The sequence below is a fragment of the Thamnophis elegans genome, chromosome 5 (genome assembly GCF_009769535.1).
Source record: "Thamnophis elegans isolate rThaEle1 chromosome 5, rThaEle1.pri, whole genome shotgun sequence".
Taxonomy (NCBI): Eukaryota; Metazoa; Chordata; class Lepidosauria; order Squamata; family Colubridae; genus Thamnophis; species Thamnophis elegans.
The window spans coordinates 69,092,355-69,115,534 of record NC_045545.1 but is presented as its reverse complement, the minus strand read 5'-3'; positions in this window follow the sequence as shown (position 1 = coordinate 69,115,534).

The window sequence follows — 23,180 nt, the reverse complement described above, 5'->3', positions numbered from 1 at the left end:
TTAGCCTATGACTGGAAGCTATTACATCTGGGAAGCCCCAGTTTTCTTGAACCCTGTCCATTTTTTAAATGGTAAGTGTAGACAATGATTATTCTGGCTTTGTGACCTTGCAGGAAGCCTTTTTCCTTTAATTGTGGATGGGGTGAGCTAAATTATTCTAACATAATCCTCTCCATGGAAAATCCAGTTTATAAAGAATTTGGAAGTGGAAGCTTACAGTCTGATATCTGAAAACTTTATTTTTATTTCATTACAAACTGATTTCCTCTTGCCCCACGCCTTAACAACATACAATGCTTTTGAATTGGGTTAGACATTATGTTTATGTTCCCTTATTGCCACTAATTTACCATGTGATACATCACATCAGATATTTCTTAGATATATTGCAACTCACTGTTTGAAAACGGAGCATATTTCTTATTATTATTTCAGCTTGAAAACTAGGACAGGTTAACAACTGATTTAAATGCTGACCTAGAACTGCCAATGAGAAGGATAACAAAAGATTGTGAGTGTGCATCCAAGCTTCATTTCCCCTTCATGTGTATCTGTGCAAACTCAATTTGTGATCAGGTTGATTAAAACAGGATAGGGTTTTATTTTTCATAGCCTGCATAATACAAAAATAAAATTATCTTCCAGAATAACAATATGGTCAACATGGTTTACACCTTAACTGAAATATTTTTAAAAAACAGGTGCAAGCCTTTGCACACACACACACACACACACACCACAAACTGCTATGTATGTAATGGAATAACAGTGGAGTTTTACCTGACAATTTTCACAATTATTTCAAAACAAAGGAAATTGAGGAGGACAGTCTATAATTCCCCATCTTGCAAAACAAAGGCAGGGAAATGCCAGAAGTTATTGTCATGGTCATTATTGCTAATTTGCCAAGCTGTCATTCTCTACTCTATGAAACAGGATCAACAATAGGAGATATTCTCCCACCCTGCCCAAATCCTCCACAAACAGCTATTGTTTATCTCCAGTAAGGTTTCACCTGCTGACGGGGTTGTCTTTCATTTCAGCCTGTCAGTCTCACCCCAGTCATGACAAAGCCTTTGTGGAGCAAGGCCTGTCTGTCGCCTGCCTTCTGATCTTTTTCTACCCCTGCTTGATAATAAGTTCCTGAGTTCCTTAAGATTTTCCTCGTGTTAATATGATGCAGGTTTCAGATTGCAAGATGCACAAGAATCGGATACACAGCCAGAGAAATAGCTATGCCCCTGCTCTTTCCAGTGCCCCAGTTTTCCCTATGTATATATGTATGTATGTGGTGTGTGTGTGTGTATGTGTGTGTGTGTGTTTCCAATATTCCAGACTCCTGTAAAAATCCAGATCTGGTTTTAAAACCTGCTTTTCCCTTTCATTTTCTTCTTCTGCCTCTCTCTCTCTCTCTCTCTCTCTCTCTCCTCTTTCTTTCTTTCTTCTTTTTTTACCCATCTCTGCGTCCCTCTCCTCTCCATCCTTCCCCCCTCCCAACCTTTCTGTGCTGTGCTCTCAGGGGGATGTCAGCACTGCTGCAGCATCACTAACAGGCTCATCCAGAAGGTTGGGAAAGAGGGAGAGGCGGAAGGGGGGAGAAAAAGCTGAATGAATGGGCATCGCACCAGTGATCATTATGGGGAGAACGGCGGCTGTTGCACAGAGAGGCGGATTTTTTTGAAGGAGGAGCAAAAGTGTGTGTGTGTGTGAATGTGTGTGTGTATTGATAGTGGTGGTGGTAGGGAGGACAGAAGACAAGGAGAGGAACAGAAGAGTTGCCACAACAATTCACACCGGTCTTCATCACAAAGCTTTCTTTGGACAACTACGCCATGGCAAGAAGGTAGTGTCAGCACATGGGTAGCCGTCTCTTCCACTGACGCCCCAGGTGAGTCCGATGCAGTCTTCATTCTTATGATGCCAAATGTTGGGAAGCAAATGGGGGGGGGGCTTCACGTGATACCTTTACCTCTGCCACTGTTTGCTTTATGAGGGGAAAGGATAGAAGCTAATGCTGCTAAAGCGTTTTGCCTGTTTGGAACAGGAGGAAGGATAAATCAGGGAGGGTGCTTGTAGAGTGGCACACCTTTGTCATCTTACTTCCCTTTTTGTGCAACCCCGTCTCCCCCCTCCCTCTGGTGTTTCCCACAGGCAACTTAGCGTGTTGTTGTGATACCCTCAGATCAGCCTGGTAGTTCTGGTTCCTCTTCACTTCTTAGACCTTGAAATGTACCTGCTTGCCTTGCCAGCCTCCACTTCCTAAGAGCCTTTATGAGAGGAAGGAGAAGCAATTGTCATTCATGTGGGGGGGGGAGGGGGTGCAGGAGGGAGAGAATGGTGGAAAATAATGTGGAGAGGCAGGGAGCCATTTCACGCTATCCCGCTTGGCAGCAGGATTCGAGTGTTTGGTGTTGCTATTGATTTTATGCGTCACGGAGTCAGATACCATGGTGATGGGCAGGGGCGAGATGGTGGGTGGTTCGCGTTCAGGCCCACTAAGTTAGCTTGAAATAACAGCCAGGCACAAATGGGGCAATGTCATTCTGCCATTGGCAGGTGGCAGAGTCAGAAGGGTCTGGACTGCTTTTGGACAGCCTCAGAAATGGCCCTCACCGAGTGAGGAGCTGTCAGAACAAATCAGCGAAGGCACCATTTATTTATTATGAGTTCTACAGCTTGCTTTCCCCTGGAGTAATGCTCTTCTAGCCAGAAAACAAGAGCAGCAATAACGTCCAAAAAGAAAAGAAAGGAAAAGAAAAAAAAACTTACGAATAGACCGGGTAGTTAACCTGTCTGCCTGCAGAAGAGAAACATGTGTCCTGGGGTGGGGTGGGGGCAGAGAGACAACTAAGGAAAAAAATTGCCAACTCACATGGAAGAGGCTCGTGTTTAAAGCTTTGTGCTGATCAACTTGGTCATATTCTGCAGTCTTCCTGAATCTGCACCCAAAAAGCAATGCACTGATTTCATGAGTGGTCACTGTAGTTATATGGTTTTCTTTCTACCTCTAAAAAACAAAGAGCATGTGTGCTGTGACAATGGGAAGCTTGACTTCTGTGACAGGTAACAATGCCTGGGTTTGTGGTGCATCTGTGTAATGACTAAGTAAGCCCGTAGTGGCTGACTCGTGTGTGGAATGTGAGAAGGATCACTTTGTCTAGTTTGTGTGTGTATGTGTGTGTGTGAGAGAGAAAGAGTGAGAGAGAAAGGAAGGAAGGATGAGAGCATCCTGTTGCAAGAAGAGAGAGAGTGTGTGTACATGTGCCAAATCTACATCAGCCAGTGGCAATTCCATTCCATAACTTGTAGCAATGATTGGGATGATAAAGCGCACACATTGCTTTGGGCAGAGAGTATCCTTCATCTATACATATTTCAAAATAATTTCATTGACATTAGCATGAGCAAAGGAAGAGAAGAAAATGGAGGTAACTTTCTGAAATGAAACAGGAAAATCTCCTTATTACATTATCATTTGGGTGCTCATAGACTGATTAACATGATGAAACAGATTAGGAAAGACAGGAGGAAGTTTTAGGTAGCCTCATGCCTGCATTCTAGCCTGATATGCTTGCCTTAAAATGACCTTGAGATTGCCTACCAATCATCCAGGGGCTTCTTGGATATGAAAAATCATGGAAGTACAAAGCTGAAGGCAAGTGTTCCTAAGGGAAGAGTTTGAAATATCTCAGCAGATCCTTTGTCATAATTGACAGAGAGTTGGAGAAAAGAGCCAGAGTGGCGCAATGAATTCAACAAGGTTTATATTGATAATTTTATTCTTATTGATTTCTCTTATTTTTCCATCCTACATTCCTGTTTGCATCTGGAAGGATGCAACAGCCCTTACTCTGGCATTGCAAAATATCATGTGATCTCCGTAGTTGCTGAGCAGCCCAAGTGGCTGCTTACTAAAACAACTAAGAAGTGCAGCACAAGACCACTGAATTATTTCCTGTTTTCGTTATACTCAGCTTGCCTTGGATTTTGCTATGGGAATCTACAGCACATGCTGTGGTATATGGAGATCAGCAGGGAGCGCTGTGGTGTAAAATGCCACTTTTTTTCAACAGAGAAGGAACCAAAGCTGGTGGCAGAGACACAGACAGTGTTTGCATGTGGAGGTAGTGAATGGATAATTCAGCAACTTTTTCCCATGCATTGAAAATTCCTATACGAAGTTCTTCTCTGCATTATGACCCTCTTGTCTGGTGGCACTACTGGCTGGTGGTGAACAAAGACCACAGCTTGATAAAGAGTAAAACTCAATGTAGGAAAGTGGTATCTCCCAAAACTTAGTTGCAGTTTTGTAAAAGAGCGCTTATAGATTCTGAAAAGACTCCCATAAACATCATAGTTTCCTTCTAGAATCAAATACAAATAGGGCAGAGTTGGCTAGAGAACCTGCATTAAGTTAAGCACATGATGAAAAAAAAAAGATTGCTTTGCCAAATAGTAATGTCATGTCCAAAAACAAAATCTTTATTTTGGTCATATAATGTGTCTTGTGGGTTTCTAGTGATGTCATGCTATTCCACAGAACTGAAGTACTGGGAAGACACTACATATTTGCAGAGCTAGCATCACAGATGCTGATTAATTTGTTAAAGCTATATTTTCATCTTACTCCCACCCCTCAATCCCTGACTCAGTGGTGGGTTCCTACTGGTTCGGCCCAGTTTGGCCAAACCGGAAGTGGTTTGCCCAGTTCCAGCAACCCAGGCCTGCCACACCACCCCGAACTGGTTCCTCTGGGCAATTGCCGTAGGTGCCACGCAGTCTTGCTTTTGCTTCTGTGCAGGGGCAATTTTTTTGCATTGCACATGCACGCACAGCACACATCAATCGCGCCCGGAGCGCAGCCACAAGCAAACCGGCAGTAGTGACTGCTGGAACCCACCCCTGCCCTGACTTCAGTCATGTTTTAGTGTCATGATAATTCTGTTTGTCTTAGAAGACTTATGATGAGACTTTGAGCTGAATAGGAAGTTTTACTAGTTTCCCTCATCTGTACCAAACCTCAAAATAATGAACTATATCAGGATTGTTTAGCAGTCAGAACAATTGCTCCCCAATAGGTTATCCACAGTGCTCTCCTCTCCCGTTTGCCAAATCATTCAAGTAGCAAAGCCCAATGCAAGCTTTTAAACAGGCCTTCACACATGAATAAGCAGAACTAGTAAGGAAGACTTTCAAAGCAGAAAACAGGTCAGGATTTATTCTCCCATCTATCTACATGATTTATTCATTGCATTTTCATCTATATTTGATCCAGATCAGATATATGGGAAAAAACCTTGATTCCACACACCCCCAGAGGGGGGGGGGGATTAGACTTCTTTACAAAGCTTCCACAAAAGGGATACAAAAGTGGTGCTCAGCCCAAAAGTAATTGCCAGGAATCCTAACCAAGTAACAAAAATTAAGTTGTTAGTACAGTACTTTGTACTAGAAAGATAACCGAACTCACTAAGAACAGTGGACAGTTGACTGCAGTAGGGAGGAACAAAGCTTCTTTACTTCATTATCACTTTAAAACTCCTTTGGTTTTAATCACACATATACCAGCGTCTCACGGAACAGCCAGCCACTTTCAAAATATGAATAGTGATGGCAGCACTGATAATCCACCAATTTCAAAAGCATCCGGTAGGGGAAAGGAAGGGATCTCTGGTTTAAGGATTATATAGAATGTAGTAGTCATCTTCACAATTGATTTCAAGTACAAACCACTATTTGCAGATCCTCTTGAAAATAGAGAAAATCAAATATATGGCATTACAGTGGGTATGTGCGCATGAACAAATGTAATTAGTGATGTTCTGTGTTCTAAATTCATATGTCCATCATAATGCCTCCCCTGTGTATTTCTTTGATCATGACCTTGATTTTGTAAAACAAGATTTTTTTCTCTCTCTCTGCATCTGGGACCAGCTACTATTGTGCAAATTAACACTAGCTAGTTGTATTAACTTCAACAGAATTATGCAGGTATACAAAAGAAAGATAATTGATTCTCTAATACCAGGAGTATATTTTGTGCAGAGCTACATGTCCAGCCTTTTGAGCCTTTAAAATGAACAAATTGGCAGAGAAGTTGGAAGGGAAATTCACTTCCTCTGCAAGGAAATAGCCAAATGCTTTATGCATGGGGTCCTGTTAAGGTTAGACGTCCAGGCGAATGTTTCAGAAACAGATGTTGCTGAGGCACTATGCGGTGTTCCATGCTCTGATCTACATCTGAAATAAAGTAATGAAATTTCTCTAGATATTTAAGATATATTAAACAATTTACCATCTCAAAAAGAGAAATGGTCCATCAGCTTTAAAATAGGTGAGTTGTTGAGTGTAAAGTAACCATCCTCTGCTACAACAGTTGAGCATAAGAGCTACTGTTCAAGGCAGATGCCTTTGTAACGTTGACCCTTCCTTATTCAATCAAGACTTGCAGAAGGTACCAGCCTGAAACTGAAACATAACTTCTGCCCAACAATGCAGACTGGTCTTCTCAGTCTGGTGACCTTTGGGGAATCTTGTACTATCATTGCTATCATTCCCTGTATTAGTTCGATAGGAATCAACAGGTTGACAGTATAGTAAATTTCATACTCTCCATGAAGCTCACACAAATTATTTTGAACTATTCGCATCTATCTCATCTTAGCCTGATCTACTTACATGATGCTGTGAGCATACATGGTTGTAGAAGAGTCAAGTCACTGCCTTGAGTTATTGTAAGAGAGAAAGGAAACACAGTAGGTGATATCAATATTTGTGATGAAATTAAAGAATTGGATCCAAATCCATGTTCCCTAACCTGTACAGGAACAGCAAATTAAGGTAGATGGCTGACCAAATCTTACTTCAACATCACCATTCTGAGCAATGGTTCTTCAGTCTAACTCTTCTCACTCGCCAGCCCATTTGGGATCAGAGGTGTGTTATAATTACAAGACATTCTCCAGCCAAGAAAAGGCTTTACTTGATTTCTAAAAACAATGGAACCTGTTTCTTTTGTTTTCCTCTTCCTTGCTGTTTTCTGGAATGAAGTTAGTCAGGAGAGTAAGAGTGATAAACCTTGCCTGTTAACAATCTGTGAACCAGCTCAAGTCTTTTTCAAGCGCTCTCTCACCTGGTATCCTTTACCTGGTGGGATTAAGTTGCAGCATTTGCTGTGCCTGCCCTATTTCCTTCATCCCTGCAGGTATATGAGGTTCCATTGAATGGATCCTTCCTTGAAGTTTCTCTCTGTTTTGTCTTACCACCTTCTGTATTATTATTATTATTATTATTATTATTATATTATTATTATATTATTATTAAGTAATTATGGTAATAAAATTAAGTATGCTAGCAAGGAAAAAGCATTACAGTTAATTTTAAAAAGATTGAAGGGAAAATAGATGAAGATAAAACCTAATAATGGCTTACAACTGGAACATTAAAAAAACTGAAGGCTTGATTTTGGCTACTCACAGTAAACTATTTGAATGAATGCAATCAAAGTTAGAATTGAAAAATCATCAAATGATTTTTAAAGTACAGATTGTACAAAGAAGCAGAAGAGATAGTAGATCATAGCTCATGTAAGAAGATCACACCAAACAACAATGTAAGTTGCCAAAATAATTCCATTGGAACATCTGTAAAAAATTATCAGATACCTATAATGAAAAAACTGGCCAACATGTAGAGTTGAAATAGTGGAAAAAATGAGCAGGTTAAAGATATTGAGGGATTTCCAGATACAAAAACTGATACAGACTTAGCTCATATAACACCAGATTTAATTGCTATCAAAAAAGAGGATAAATTATGTGGCAATACCAGTGGATGGTAAAAGACAAAGAATAGGAGAAGATCAGAAAATACCAAGATGAGAAATCAAAATTGCAAAGATAATGGCATAAACTGAGCGTGATGATCCCAGTAGTGATTCTAGTACATTGGATGCATATCACACACACACACACACACACACACACACACCACACACACACACACACTTGGATGGCACATAGAACATCTATACATTGACAACATTTCCATCTGCCAGTTGCAAAAGACCACACTGCTTGAATCTGCACATATACTATACCAATACATTACAGCATCTTGGATTCTTCAGAAGAACTTGATGCATATGAAGGCCAACACCAACTAAGGAACTGGTAGCTATGATTTCGCATTGTTGTTAACTAATAATAATAGTTCAAGAAACAATAATCTGCCTATCCCGGGTCTTTGGAAGGAAATGATAAGTGGATAAAATGCCAAATCTAGTCTAGACATCTGGCTGACTGCAATGAATCAAAATAAAGGGATAGTCTTTCTTGAGTATCCCCATATCTGGGTGTGAAAAACAATCCTAAATAAATCACCTATCTGTATAGCAGTTCCCAACATTTTTAGGCTTGAGAATAGTACAGACATACTCTTTTCACTAATGCATAGACCTGTTCCAATTTAATAAATGTCCTGAAGTAGAATACATTTAGAATCCATTCTGAACAAGGTTGTAGTAGTATGTCATACATGCTCCATTCAGCAGCTTTGTTTGATCAAAGATATTGATGAGAAACTGTTTTGTATTCAGTTTGAAAATAGCTTGTATCACTTTTGGGAGAAAATCTTTGTTATAAAGTCTTTTCTCAGATTGCACTTTCATTTACATTTCCAAAATCTAAAGAAATGCACATGTTATTAACTTTTGAGATCTTTGGGAAGACAGACTTGGAGATTTCCTCCAGATCCACTTCCATTTTCCAATAAATGTTTAGCGAATTCAGAGCCTCTGTGTATATAATTAATACTAGGTCTAAAAACAAGATCTATGATTTCCTTTTAACAAACCAGTGTCACAATCAATTGCTTCTATAGTTTTAATTTTACTTTCTTCTGTCAGCTATTCCCATGTCTGAAGAGATAGTTCAGTTTTCTTGTATAAATAAATATAAACTCGTCCCTTTTTTAGTTTCTGTGTATGATATTTAAGATACTATAGCATATTTCTTCGAGTGTGTAAAAGGGTTTCTGACATCAGCATATTCTGGAGTGGGAGGTGTTCTGTAATTTCTTCTTAAATAGCTAAAATCAGCTGCTAAGGTTATTTTGAAATTACCAATTGCATAAATATTTATATTTATCCATAAAGTTTTTTTTTTTTACAAAGAATAGGTAGTGCTCGACTTACCACAGTTCACTTAATGTCTGTTTGAAGTTACAACAGCTGTGAAAAAAGTGATATATGACCATTTTTCACACAACCATTGTAGCATCCTCATGGCCATGTGATCAAAATTTGGATGCTTGGCAACTGATTCATATTAATGATGGTTGCAGTGTTCCAGAATCAGGTGACTGAAACCTTTTGGCAAGCAAAGTCAATGGGGAAGCCAAATTTACTTAACAGTTGTGTTACTAACTTAATAACTGAAGTGATTCATTAATAACTGTTGCAACAAAGGTGGTAAAGTGGAGCAGAAACTCACTTGGCCATAGAACCTTTGGACTTAATTGTAGTCATTAGTCAAGGACTACCTATACACACCTGCCCACCAAAACTTGGTTATCTCCCCACAGCAGTTGCTTCTTATACCATTCAGCAGATAGTAGCAAAATGCTCTTATTATAGGTAGTAACTTTCTGTACAGTCCTTTTCTTTCCATTATAACACCTGTTGACAGCATGCTATGAAAAAGGAATCTGCTTGCACAAGAAATGCTTGCTTGGATTGTTGTTTTTTTCTTTTGTGCAGCTTTCAGAAAGACTTGAAGAGTAAATTTGCCCTTTTCAAAATCATTGTTGAAGCTTCTAGTATTTGGGGAGTAGAGGTTGGCTCCTGTGAGTCACTCCCAAGTCGTCTTTGCTTTGTAAACTTGGTTTGATCAAGTGAGATTGCTTTACTATTTTTATTAGTTTTCTGAAATCTTATCTCCCTTTCTTTCAGATAAACCAAATGATCTCTAAAAAGCCTTATATTTTGTATAAGCAGTCTCACTGTTGTATTGTATAAGGTCCTTATGACTCCAGACTTCAGAGCTTTAATGGAAGCCAATCCTCTCATTCCTCCTTGGTACACACTTTGAGAAAAATTATATTTCCTAGTTGCCCTTTCAGTAATAAATGGAGAGGAGGCATGTATGCTGCTGCCTTCTTGTATTCACATTTCATTATTCTATTGACCCGCTTATATTTCTTTGTAGAAGCAAAGGGACCTAGGCATGGAAAAAACCAAACCTTTCTTCTCTTTCAGCCTTGATGCAGAATTAATAAGCATTTCTTACTTGGCCAAGGGCTTGAAGGAGAGCTCTTGTTTTACTAGCTGGATACCCGTGCTTCGTGATGAAACTATGTGAGCGGTTCACTCTAGTTCAATCCGTTGGCTCAGTGGTGGTCGGTGATTGAAACACATAAGGGAATACAGCTTCTGCTACCTTGAATCTGGAAGCAGTTCCATAGGCAGAAAGTGTAGACATTTTGGTGAGGTACCGTTGTTTAATACTGTAAGGAGCCCCAGACTGCTCCTGAGTGAAGGAGTGGAACGTCTGCAAGTTTGAGGTAACCGAATGTGTGGCAACTGGCAGCTGGAACAGAGTTCTTTTCAGGTGGGGAGGAGAAGTAGAATGTCTAACTCCTTAGCATCAGATTGTGTTAAAATAAGGCAACTGGCAGTTAGAATGGAGTTCTTTTCAGGTGGGAAGGAGAAGTAGAACTCCTTTGCATCAGAGAGTGTTAATTACTGTATAAGAAATACTAATGACCTTTTAGTCATTTTGAAATATATAGAGAGATTTTGAAGCAGAGAACTCTTCATTATTAGATTTAGAAGACACCTTGGTTATGAAGTGAGTTGAGAATTCAAATAGAAAAGACAAATATGGGAAATTCCTAACCCAGATATAACTTAGTCCTGCCTTGGTATAATAACTCAACAGAAGTTTACCACAGAGCTATAAATGAGCTGTGTTTCAACTAAATTTGTGAAACATTTTGCATAACTATGCTAGCATCTGTTTTACTTCAATTTACATGATTTTTGATTGCTCTGAACATGCAGCTGCCATTGTCTCCCATCCTAAATAATTGTTATCAGACAATGCAATGATTCATAAAATCAGAGCAAGTTTCCTGAGCGACCAATGTTTTAGTCCAATGAGCTGAGGCAATTGGGCCACCCATTAAACAAAACAATATAAAGCTCTGGTCTGATGGCTTTGATGTCTGACAGTGAATGTTAATTCTTCATGCACCTCAGCTTATCCCTTTCCATACCAGCAAAGACAAAATTGCTTTTTATTTTCAGTCGAAGGAAACCATGGGACAGACTGGAGAGTAAATACTCTGTGCTCCCGTTAAATTACTGACAATCAGGAAACTACAAAGTGTTGATTTTTAGTCTGTTTCCATTAAGGACAAATCACATTTGTGGAGGGGGGGCAAGAGAGATAAGGAAAGTGTGAATTGGTTATTCTGCTATCTCAACATGCAAGAAGTGATGATGAAATAAAAATACAGACAGTAAAAAATCCAACCTGCAGGAGCTGATACTGAAGTAAAAATGATCTTCCACTCCATAAGAAATTACTGAAAGTCAAGGCAACATTAATATCAACATGTACCATCCTCAGGAATCTTTGTTACAGATGACCTACAACTCATTCTCTTTACATTGTGTTCACATTTGGATTTCTTTCCCCCCCCTCTCTCTTTTTTTTTTTTTTTTTTTGGCGTTCATCTATAAAACTATGGATTTAAGCCAGACACTTGCTGGCATTTTGGAGGTGGGGGAGCATTGTGTTCTCTTCTGCTCCCAGTGAGGCATCCTTACTATAATTATAAGCCAAGAAAGGCCGTTCCACTCTCACTCTGGATAAAAATATCAAGGAGTTTGAGAGACAGAATGTTCCCCATCCTTGCATTTCATTCTGGATTTATGACAGCTTTGGCAAAAAGGGACCTTCGTTTATTGAAAGTCAAAGCAAAGATCCTGATTTTCCAGAGATTCTCAGATAATGTTTTTAAACTGAATGTTTAGTATCATGGAAAGCAAGCTATTTCATTCCAACTTTAGACTCATTGATTTATACTGTCTACACTCAGCAGTAATTTTAACTAGGACTTCAGACAGATCTTTTTGAGGATTACTTTGAATGTGGGATCTTTATGCATGCACAATGTGATTTCTGCTTCTGAGTTATGGACAATCCTGAAACATAAAATATGGAAGTGTATTTCAGAAAGGCACATGAAAGCCAAAGCTCACTTATTCAATGAATCTGGCAAACAAAAACCTTTGCCTAGAATTGTCCTAGCATGCTGATAGCTTGACAATTTCCTGAGATAGACTTTAATTGAATTTAGTCTTTGGGTAATTTGCATAAGACTGCAGACTCCCTTTCTAATTACTCCTTCAGTTTCCACTTGTACCAGCTCATCCTCTGCTACTGCATCTAGGAAACCAAATTATGCTTTTTTAATCAAATGAAAACATGCAAATATGTACAAATTATTTTTAAGGTGCACAGTTTAAAGCATTCTACTAAAAACACTCATTTTGAACAAAAAGCAGTGCAACTACGCAAAAGTGTAGTATACAAATAATATAGTATAACTTTTGTATTGACATAGTAATACAGAGTATTACTAAGGTAGTAATTTTCTAAATTATACATAAAAAATCTCAAAACTTTCAAGGTACTGCATTTTTTTTTACAGAAATCATTGTGCACAGATACAATTAGGGTTCTGCTAATGTCATGCAGATTTCTGGACATAATTTACTTCTAGTCTGTCTAGATAAAATTCATAATTTGTTATCCATGTTTCATGATGCCTTCTTTTTCGACATAGCCATACAGAGTTATTGGCAGAAATATTAGTACATTCATAAAATCTTCATATTTAACTGCCTGTTTTCGAGAATACTTTCCTTTTTACAATGATGTGTCATTTGCAGTGTGTCATTTACATTTCACGCAATTCATAAAAGCTTTTGGGGAAGTTTCAGTTTTGAAGCTGGATACCTCTGTAAATAGCATCTCTTCTTGCTGGAAACTGTGTCTAACTTTTCATAGTGTGCATCAAAATAAGCAATTAGAAGACCCAGGGCTCAAGCTGTTGCAACAGATTTTTTTTCCAGTGGCAGGCCTTAGTTACAAATTTTACCCTATCCATGAAATAGAAATTGAATTGTTCTCATTTTACCTTTTATATCTTGTACATTTTGGTGAAAGAGCTTGAATGTATGTTTCTCACTTCTGTATTTCTCCCAAGAAGTTCAAGGTCATCTATATGAGGATTTCCCACAACCACTGTTTGATATGGATTAAATGATGAGAAATTAATCTCAGATTATTCAGAGAGGTTCAAGTTAGACTTAGAAAGATGGATACCTGAATCTTTGTGGGAAAACAACTTTTCAAATCAGGGAAGGATGCTGACAGTGGGCACACTCACAAAAAAGCTGTCCTAAGATATTAATTTATTCACATATTGACTACCATGGCAAGCATGGTCAATATGAAAGCATCCTTTCATACAAAATATGATGCTAGGTGCTTTGCTTTGTAGTCTGCCAGGTGAATTACAGAGACCTGGTTGGGCCATGAGGGGGATGTTCCCCTTAGTGAATTATTCCCACCAGGCTTCCAGGCGTTTCACCAGCCGAGAGCCCAGGACAGAGGCGGGGGGTTATTAGGGAAAGTCTCAGACCTCATGAGGTCACTGTGCCTCAGATAGGCAGGTGTGAGTCCTTTTGTGAAATGGGGCCTTGGAGTTCAAGTGGGCCTTTTTGTTACATACCTATCCCCCTGCTACATTTCATCAGCTTTGCCAGAGCTGCTGGATGTGTTAGCCAGATTGGCTGTTGATTTTCACAGGCTTATGATCCTGGGGAATTTCAATCTGCCTTCCATTGGTGGAAGACATCTGAGTCAGCTTGGGAGTTCATGGCTTCCATGATGGCTATGGACCTAACTCAGTTAATTCAAGACCCACCCATAACAGCATGCTCGACCTGATTTTTGTCTCTGGGCAGTGGATGAATGATCTAGGTTTAGGGATTTCTATCCAACCCCTGTCATGGTCTGATCATTTCCTCATCAGGCTTGACTTCCATACTGCTACCCCTCACCGCAGGGAGGCAGAACCGACTAGATGGTTCTGCCCCAGGCTCCTGATGGACCCTGAAAGGTTCCTGATGGAGTTTGGGACTTTTCCTGAATCCCTTGCTCACAGCTGACTGAAGTCCTAGTGGAAGCCTGGGATAGGGTGGCCACTGGGGCCTTGGATCGCATTGTGACTTTGCGGCCTCTGACCCGATGTTGATCCTGGTTAGCTCCCTGGTTTACTGAGGAGCTCCAGGAGATGAAATGCTGGAAAAGAAGCCTAGAAAGTGGCTGGAGGGCCAGTGGTTAGAATCTGATCGAACACTAGTAAGAATTCATATTAAATCCTAGTTAGTGGTGATAAAGCGGCAAAATGGCAACATTTTTCTGCTCTTATCGCATCTGCAGATAACTGCACAGCCGCCCTGTTTTGGTTACCCGCTCCTTACTTAACCAAGGAACTGGGAAAGACCCCTTGCAGGGTAGGGCTGAAGAATTTGTTCAGTATCTGCAGGATAAAATCGCTCAGATCTGGACAGGCTTGGACTCTGACTGGGTACATTCGGGTGAGTCAACAGGGATGATCTTGTGAAGACTATCTGGGATGAGTTTGACCCTGTGACCCCCGAGGGCATGGACAGGATTATGGGGAGACTCAGTGCTGCCACTTGTGTGCTGGACCCGTGTCCCTCTTGGTTAGTCTTGGCTTCCCGGGAGGTGACTCGAGGCTGGCTCCAGGCGATTATCAATGCTTCATTGAGAGAGGGGTTCTTTCCCACCGCCTTGAAGGAGGCGGTGGTGAGGCCCCTCCTTAAGGAGCCTTCCCTGGACCCAGCTTCTTTAGCCAACTATCATCCCGTCTCCAACCTTCACTTTGTAGCGAAGGTTGTTGAGAGTGTGGTAGCACATCAGCTTCCCCAGTACCTGGATCCATTTCAGTTGGGTTTCAGGCCCAGGTACAGCATGGAGACAGCATTGGTCGCATTGGTTGATGATCTCGGCAGGCCCGGGACAGGGACTGCTCCTCTGTCCTGTTCCTATTAGACCTCTCAGTGGCTTTCGATACCATCGACCATGGTATCCTACTGCAATGACACGGGGGGGTTGGGAGTCGGGGGGCACCATTTTACGGTGGTTCTCTTCCTACCTGTCAGATCGGTTGTAGTTTGTGTTGGCTAGAGGACAGGTATCGACCCCAAGGTGCCTCACTTGTGCGGTGCCCGGGGGTTGGTTCTCTCATACCTCCTGTTCAACATATATATGAAACCACTGGGCAAGATCATCCGTGGTTTGGGGGTACGGCATCATCAATATGCTGATGATACCCAACTTTTCATCTCTACCCCAAACCACCCAAACGATGCCATTGACATGATGTCCCGATGCCTGGAAGCTGTGCGGATCTGGATGGGGAAGAACAGGCTCAAGCTCAATACCTCCAAGACTGAGTGGCTGTGGTTTCCGTCATTCCGATTTGTGCATCTTGTTCCATCTTTGATGATAGGGGAGAAATTCTAGCCCCCTCAGAGAGGACCCACAATCTGGGAGTCCTCCTGGATATGCGGCTTAGTTTAGAAGAACACCTTGACGGCCGTAACCAGAGGGGCCTTTTATCAGGTTTGCGTGGTACATCAGTTGTGCCCCTTCCCTAATTGGGATGCTCTGTGCACAGTCACTCATGCCCTCATCCTTTCCACTGGACTACTGCAACGCTCTCTACATGCCCTTGAAGAGCACCCAGAGGCTTCAGCTGGTCCAGAATGTGGCTGTGTGGGTTATCATGGGATTATCTAGGTGCTCCCATGTTACACCCCTTTTAGGCAGCCTGCACTGGTTGCCGGTGTTTTCTGGTACGATTCAGGTACTAATTATGACCTTTAAAGTGCTCCATGGCTTAGGACCAGGGTATCTGCGAGCCCACCTACTGCTACCAGTAGCCTCTCACCATCCAGTGTGATCCCACAGAGTTGGCCTCCTCAGAGTGCCGTCGGCCAGACAGTGTCGTCTAGCGACCCCCAGGGGGATAGCCTTCTCTGTGGGAGCACCTTCACTCTGGAATGAGCTGTCGCCGGAGCTTCGCCTAATCCCTGACCTCTGGTCCTTCCGATGCGCCCTAAAAAGTTGGCTTTTCCAGCAAGCCGGCCTGGCCTGAACAGAATAAAATAAATTATTAATTTATTGTTAATTTTTAAATTTTTATTGTTAATATTAATTGGGTTTGTTTTTGGATACTTTATTTAATTTCCTTTTTAACTTTTGTAATATGTGTTTTTTTTTATGTGTACACCACCCTGAGTCCTTTGGGAGAAGGGCGGCATATAAATCCAATAAACAAACAAACCCTTTAATTTTTTATTGAAATAATAATTTTTTTAAAGATCAGATAGGGTAGGAGAGCCTGTGTAGGCACCCAGGGCGTATTCAGGCTAATTCTGCCTACTACCAGCAGTTCGATCCTGACTGGCTCAGGTTGACTCAGCCTTCCATCCTTCTGAGGTTGGTAAAATGAAGACCCAATTGTTGGGGGCAATATGCTGACTCTGTAAACCCTTTAGAGAGGTCAAGCATTGTGGAGCAGTAGATAAATGCTATTGCTATTTATGTACCGCAGTGATAGCTGTATGACAAATTTACCCTTTCCAGTGAAACTGGATTGTTTTGCATGTGTGAAAATATAAAGCAAAATTCAATATTTATTACATCAAGGTGTGCAATTCCTCTCCACTTGCTTTGAAATGAAACAGCTGTTGGGTGAACTGTTGGGAGAAGAGGGATACAATTCTTAACCTCTTTCTTTGATAAATGCTTTCCCTCCTGCAAACCCCAGCTGCTTCTTGCTAAAGATTATAGCAGGCATTATTGGAACATCTAATCTGGCTTTAATTATTACTGCTGTGTGATATAACAATTAAAACATGTTGGCTCACAGTTAAATAAGTATATTATAGGCAAAATAATATTAAAAAAACCTATTGGTTGTACAGTACACAAGGAGCAAAACTGTATCAATGTAGAAAGAATTGGACCATTGCAAATTGGACCATTGCAAATTATGTTTTCCTTGTTATATGATGATATACCATACTTCTTAATGGAATGTGTTTAACGTTGCAACTCCCCTCCCCTTTTTTAAAGCACTGTGTGATAAATGAGCTTGGAAGATTAACTTGGTTTATTCCAGTTGGGTTTCAGGCCTGGATGTAATACTGAAACTACCTTTTTAGTTCTACTTTGGAAGATTCGGGATCTTCAATCTGACTTTAGACTTGTGGACTTTAACTCCCAGAATTCTGCCTGAGGGATTCTGGGAATTGAAATCCACAAGTCTTAAAGTTATCAAGTTTGGAGACTCCTGCTCTAGATCAAATATTATTTTATTATTTTGGTCTCTGGAAAAAATAATACAAAACTGAGGCATTTGATAAAGTGCTGAGTTTATGAGAATTATTGCAAAAGTATCCAGACTGAAACCTTTATTCCTAAACGTCTTGGATGGGATCCCCAGGGACTTCATTGTTGTCTTGCTGTGTCTACAATGAGAAATGGAAATAAAAGATGTTGTACTAGTCCCACTTCTAGGGTTGATTACAAGGTGTGGCATTAGAGGACCTCAATTTGATGCTCACCTTAAGGAATCTATTCTTTTTCCCCTTGTTTTTCACATCGGCGAAGCACTGAATACCCACTGCTTCAACCTATCTTTTGCCCCCTAAGTATCAGTGTTGCTAGGAAAATTATTGTGAATTGTGAATTAAGTTTACTTTTAGCTTTTATGGATTGTTATCTATTACAAAATATTCTTGGTTGGAAGACTATATGTTTTTGTAATAAAATAAAATAAATAAATGATGAATATATCTATTTCCTTGTTCATCAATATGCAAAGGATCACCTAGCTCAATCTCCCTCTACCTGGTGCACTCTCTGTATTGTATGCCAAGGAGGATGCAGTTTTGATAATTTCAAGCAAGGTTGGGAATAGGTCTCCAAGGACAAGTTTAGAGAAAGCTGATTGTCCATCTAGCCATTTGAAAACACTTGACATAAACTGATACATTTTGAACAATCTTTAGCAATATTTGTCCATGGACTTTGAATATAGTCCATGGTTGCTGAGTTTTGCCATGGCCCAAGGGTAAAACAGGTGATATCTTGGATGGTCCTAGGCTATACAATTGATCTTTGTGTTTTCCACTGCAAAGGATAATGAAGCTATAACTTGCACCATGAGCAGATCTGAAATAATTGATCTCACGTATTAACTTTTGTTAATCCATACAACACATGATATCTATTAATTCCATTTCACTGTGTTGTAAACAGTTTTTGGAAACCTATTCCAGGTTGGATTAACTGCTATTGATATTTCATATTTTTATATTAAACTGCTTTAATATGAGGGCTCTGGGGAATAAAAATGGGAAAAATGTGGGCGGGCTGAGCTTCTGCTTTTCTGTGCTATACTGCAAGGAGATTCAAACACTTTGTTATATATTGCATGCAGCAGCTGTTCTCTCCTAAGGATAGCAAACCTGAAACTGCATGCCAAGCTGTCATTTAAACACCGATTTCCACTGATTATTTATTACTGCATATATTAAATGGGCAGACAAAGGTGAGGGAGACGAGAATAGAATCTGAAAAGGGAATAAAGAGGGACAGGCTTGCATTGGTTAATTATGATTGATTCTTTGCCATCAAGTCAGTGTTGACTCTTAGCAACCACATAGATTTTCTCCATGATGATATGTCGTAGCCTGGTCCTTCAAGTCTTCCAATAATACATTAAACATATTGTAACTGAGTCCATCCTCCTTACTCCCGGTCATCATCTTTCCTTCTATCTTCCCAGAATTAGAGCCTTCTCCGGAGAGTTACATCTTCACATAATATACCCAAAGTAGAATAATTTGAGCCTAATCATTTGTGTCTCTAGTGAGAACCCGGGGTTGATCTGTTCAATGATCCTTTTTTATTTGGAAAATGTCAAGGGTATTTGCAGGGTATTGGAGGGTATTGTAGAATTCTTCTCCAATATCAAAGTTCAAAGGTTTTCACATTCTTTCTATGTGCTTCTTTCGAAGGTCCAACTTTTGCTCCCATAGAGTGTCATTGCTTTGTACTATTCTGACCTATATACTGTAGGCATAGACACATTGCATGAGTATGTTTTCCAAGGTCTTCGTGGCTGCTCTGTTGAATGCTAGTATTTCTTAAGTGCTTCTTCCTTTATGTTGATAATCAATCCTAACTAATATTTCAGTGTTTGCATTGCCAATTATAAGGCTGGTTGTTTTACCTGTCATCATTGGTTTGGTTTTCTTTATATTTAAATGTAGTCCCATTGTTTCACTGTGCTCTTTTATTACTAAAGCTTGCAAATCTTTTGCATTTTTGGTTGTCAGAATAGCATCTTCAGTATCGTGCAGGTTATTGATGTTTTTTTCCTCCAGTTTCAAAATCATGTTCATATTCTTCCAATCCAACTTCCCTATATTATCCAGCATGTAGGTTTAATAAATAAGGGAGGGGAAACTTGTCTCATTCCTTGCCAAATTGTAACCAGTCTGTTTCTTCAGCTTCTATCACTACTGTGGGTTCCTGTATGTACACTTTGACACAATTGAAGGCCTTTCTATAATCAATGGATTGGTTTTTAATATTATTTGGATCTATTGATTATCCAGCAAGCAACAGCAATAATATTTTATATTCCTCTGCCATTTCTAAGGCCAGCTTGAATACTTGACATCTCTTTTTCTATGTAGGACCCAATCTGCATTGTATGCAGCATTATTTTGCTAGCATGTGAAATTAAGGCTATTATATAACAGTTTGCATACTCTATTAGGTATCCTTTTTGCAGGGTATTGGAATGTAGATGACCTCTTCCAATCTGTTAACCACTATGCCATCTTCAGATGTGGTGGCATAGATTGATTAGCACGTGTATGGATTCTTCTTCTGTTTGTCATATTCCTTTGAGTAGTCCAACAGTTCCTGTAGTAGTTTGAGGGTGGAAACTCCTTCGGAAGTCAGAGATGTTTTAAAATATTTTTCTTCTTTGTTATGTTGGTTTCTGCCTTCAGTTTCTTTACATATTTTGAAATGCTGCTTCTTGTCTTATCTAACAACTCTCTAAAACTGTTAAGTTCCTTCCAGATGAACTTAAGAAACTCTTTCTTGGTTTTGGATTCTCTTCTTTTGTTGGCAGTTTCTATGGTTTGCTCTGACATCCAGTTTGCTTTCATCTGTTTTTTTTTTCCCCACTTTTGGCACTCATGTTCATCTGTAACAACATATTTAAGTTCGGATATCTGTGAGACCACCTCCTGCCACATACCTCCCAACGGCCGATAGGATCTCACAGGCTGGGCCTTCTCCGGGTGCCGTGGCTGGACAATGCTGGCTGACGACCCCTCGGGGGAGGGCCTTCTCTGTAGCTGCTCCGGCCCCGTGGAACGATCTACCTGCAGAGATCCGGACCCTTCCCACTCTCTCGGCCTTCCGAAAAGCCACTAAAAACCTGGCTGTTCCGGCAGGCCTGGGGCTGTGACCCCAATGAACAAGGTCCAGCCCCACCTAGGTTGAGTGTATGGTGTGTTGCTTTTAATCTGTTTTCTCTTTCCTTATATTTTAACTTTTTATTTTTACTCTTGTATTTTGTAAGCCGCCCGGAGTCCTACGGGATTGGGCGGCATATAAATTTATTAAATTACAATTACAATTACATTCCACAGTTTCTGTAGCTCTCTACCAATCAGATTCAGGACTTCAGGACAGTTCCTGAAGTTCTTGCAAATGATGGGTATAGGTTCAGGACCATATTGTGGAAACTGATTGTTTTCTTATTTTATTTATTAAATGTTTATGCTGCCCATCTCCCCAAAAGGTGACTCTGGGTGATATTTATTTGTCTGTTGTCAGTATTATTTCTTGTTCTTTAATTTAACCTGAAAGCCACACAGGAGCACTTCGTGATCTATTCCACACTCACCGCCTGGTCATGTCTTTGATGTTACAATTGAACAATTCCACCTCCTTTTAGCAATAATATAGTCAAATTGATTTCTATCAATGCTGTTTCTCAGTAGTATGTTGATTGCCATATGATCGGAGGTGCCCATTAGCTGGCATTATATTGTCAATCATTTAAAATTTTCTATCTATGTAGCAGTGGTGGGTTCCGGATCCCGTACTGGTTGCAACGGGGCCCGGGTGTCCACCACATGAACATGTGCAGCGTGCTGCTGCAACGCCTCTGCGAGCTTCTGTAACGCTCCTGCTGCTCAGCGGAGTGTCGCGCAGGCGCTGTGCGCACCTTGTGCTTGCGGAAGCACTGAAGAGCTCAAATACAGGTAAGGAGCTTGGGCAGGTGGTTGGGCCCTCCGGAGCACCATACCAGAATGGTACCCAGTGCTCCAGGCAGGCACCGGTACACCCGTACCGGGGTATACTGCTTGCAACCCACCACTGCTATGTAGCTTTCTTAGTAAACATAAAAAGAAAAAATACATTCCTTCTTCTGCACAGTATGAATGGATGGCTTTGCCATTTTCACTAAAGTGACCACCCACCCAGATGTGGTATTTTGCTGGTTCATACGAGTTCAGCCAAACAGGTAGTGATGGTGGAGCAAGGCTCCACCCATCCACCCAGACGTCGTCATGGACCTTCTGTGCATGTGCGCTCCCACTACTGAACCTGTAGTGAAGAAAAGAGGATACCATTACTGCACCCACCTCATCCTATATCACTGCTGCCCAATTCAGTCAACCACTTTCTTTAGCTGAACAGCTGAGTGACATTCATCCTTTGAGTGTCATTGTTGGGAATTTTATATTATTAATGTACAATCCCAATGAGATGGCAGATGTAGAAAATGTAGAACTACAACAAATATTAAAATATTGTTGTCAGCCCTCAGGCTGCCATCCAGGAGGGCCCTGTCCATCACCATGCCCCCTCAGCCATGCTTACACGCCACTAACGCTGCCATGTTGATGTTGCCTCTCTGATGTTGATTGAGCCTGTAGCTGCATGTGGCTCTTCTACTCAGGTGCAACTGCCTACTCTGATGTAACTCTTTTGCTCAGATGAGGCTAACCAGGAAAGAGGCTATGATGACATTGAGTGGGGGTGTGGCTGAGGGTGTGGGTCATGGTGATTGGTGATGGTGGGTGGGTGTCATCTGGGTGGAGTTGTGGGTGGAGCTGGGTGGGGTAATGGTATATATATATGGGTGATGGTGTTAACTTGGTTAGAACTGACTTGGATTTGATTACCTTTGTTCAATGGTGGGATTCAGCCAGTTCGCACCTATTCGGGAGAACCAGTTGTTAACTTTCTAAGCAGTTGGGAGAAACCAGTTGTTGGGAGAAATCTCCTTTTGTTTTTTTTCCACTTTACAGGGCTAATTCTGTAGGGAAGGCAGGAAGGAATCATTCTGGTATTGTTTCTAGCCTCATCTTCATTGTCCTCCTTACAGAAACTGCCTCTCCAGTTAACCCTTATTCCATTGTAACAGCTAAAGCGAAGTGCCCATCGATGTGAGTGACATTGAGTTGGCCATGCCCACCCACTCTCTTGACCACTGAGCCATGCCTACACAGCTGGTCATTAAGGCAGAGAACCGGTTGTTAAATTATTTGAATCCCACCACTGCTTTGTATCATTGTCATTTAGTGCTGATTATCATGTAGTTTGTTAGATAGAGATAAAAGATTTTCACCAAACAAACTGAATCTCTGTTTGTATGCAACGTGAATGTTGGAACGTGACAACTGTATTTTGTATCCATATGCTATTGAAGAAAAGTAGGGTTGTGAATTTCTTATGATGCATATTGTTTTCTCTTTCTCCTTTCTTTCAAGTTTCCATTTTACATATTTGGCTTGCTGTTATATATCTAGTATTGAGAACCTGCTCTTTTTGCTTTCATCTTCAGAAATGAGATAGGTGAGCATATTGAAATAGGGACTGCCTGATTAGGTGGCAACTTCAGTCTGACAGATCCTGAAATGCAGTGGTGGGATTCAATTTTTTTTTACTACCGGTTCTGTGGGCTTGGCT